This window comes from Heterocephalus glaber, unplaced genomic scaffold (assembly GCF_053883595.1).
Source record: "Heterocephalus glaber isolate CG9 unplaced genomic scaffold, H.glaber_assembly_v1.0 deba00001555, whole genome shotgun sequence".
NCBI lineage: Eukaryota > Metazoa > Chordata > Mammalia > Rodentia > Bathyergidae > Heterocephalus > Heterocephalus glaber.
The window spans coordinates 762,817-764,583 of NW_028258346.1; positions in this window are offsets into that span (position 1 = coordinate 762,817).

The following is a 1,767-nucleotide window of genomic DNA, read 5'->3' on the forward strand; positions in this document are numbered from 1 at the left end:
CAATTATTTGTTATACTCATTTTAATCTTTATACACACTTTCAGTCTCTCACACTAGAGAAACTATTCAGTATTTACACATGTGTGTCCTATTTATTTCACTTAAGAGGATAGCCTCAATACGCATCCATTGAGCTATAAATGTCTCTAGTTTCACATTTTTTATGGCTGAGTAGTACTTCAATTTATAAAAAAAAAAACCCGCATCTTCTTTATCCAGTTTCCAGTTGACGGTCACTTGGACTGTTGTCAAGTTTTAGCTATTATAAACTGTGCCGCTATAAACATGGACATGCCGCCATGCACATATATTGCTTTGCTACAATTCTTTTAATTCTTTTGGGAAGATACACAGCAGGGGAATAGCTGGGTCAAATGGAACCTCTAGCCCTAGTTTTTTGAGGTCTCTCCATACTGATTTCCACAGTGGTTGCACCAGTCTGCACTCCCGCCAACAATGGAGAAGGATTCCTTTCTCTCCACAACACCACCAGCATTCGTTATTGGTTGATTTCTTGATAGCAGCCATTCTTTCTGGGATGAGGTTGAATCTCAGTGTTGTTTTCATCTGCATCTCTTGAATAACCAGGGATGTTGAACATTTTTTCATATGTTTATTTGCTGCTTTTACTTCTTTGTCAGAGAAATGTCTGCTCATTTCAGATGCACATTTTTGAATTGGTTCTTTGAATTTGGAGGGTCTGATTTTTTTTCAGTTCTTTACATATTCTAGATAGTAGTCCTTTGTCTAAGGTACAACTGCTAAAAGTTTTTTCCCACATTGTAGGTTGTCTCTTAGCTCTGTTGGTGGTTTCTCTTGTAGTGCAGAAGCTTTTTAATAAGATGAGATCCCACTTGTTGATTCTTTGTGCTAGTTCCCTTGCTAATGAGGTTTTATACTTAAAGTTTTTTCCTGTGACAACGTCTTCAAGAGTTCTGCCTAACTTATCTTCCAGCAATTTTAGTGTTTCTGTCTTAATATTTAGATCTTTAATTCACTTTGATCTTAGTTTAGTGCATGGTGATATGTACGGGTCGAGTTTTAATCTTTGGCAGGTAGAAATCCAGTTTTTCCAACACCATTTATTAAATAGGCTATCTTTCCTGCAATGAGGGTGCTTAACTCTGTTGTCAAAGATGAGGTGATTGAGGATGTCTGGAGTTGTTTCTGCATCTTCTAATCTATTCCACTGATCCTTAGGTCTGTTTCTTTGCCAGTACCATGCTGTTTTTATCACAATAGCTTTGTAGTATAGTTTCAAGTTGGGGATTGTGATACTCCCTGCTAAATCTCTGTTCCCTAGAATTGCTTTTGCTATTCTAGGTCTCTTCTTGTTCCAAATGAATTTTTGGACTGTTTTCTCTGGTTCTGTGAAATATACTATTGGAATTTCAATTGACATTGCATTAAATCTATATAGCAGCTTTGGAAGTATGGCCATTTTCACTATATTGATTCTTCTTACCCAGGAATAAGGGATGTCTTTCCATTTTCTTATATTGTCTTCGATCACTTTTTTCAGAGTACTGTAATTTTCAGTGTAGAGGTCTTTTGCTTCCTTTGTTAGATTGATTCCTAGCTATTTCATGTTTTTGCATCCTATTGTAAAAGGAATTGTTTCCCTAATTTCTCTCTCAGTGAGTCTGTTATTTGTGTTTAAGAAGCTATTGTTTTTTGAGTGTGGACCTTGTACCCAGCTACTCTACTGAATCTGTCAATTAAGTCTAGAAGTCTTCTGGCAGAGTTTTTTGGGTCTTCTATGTAAAG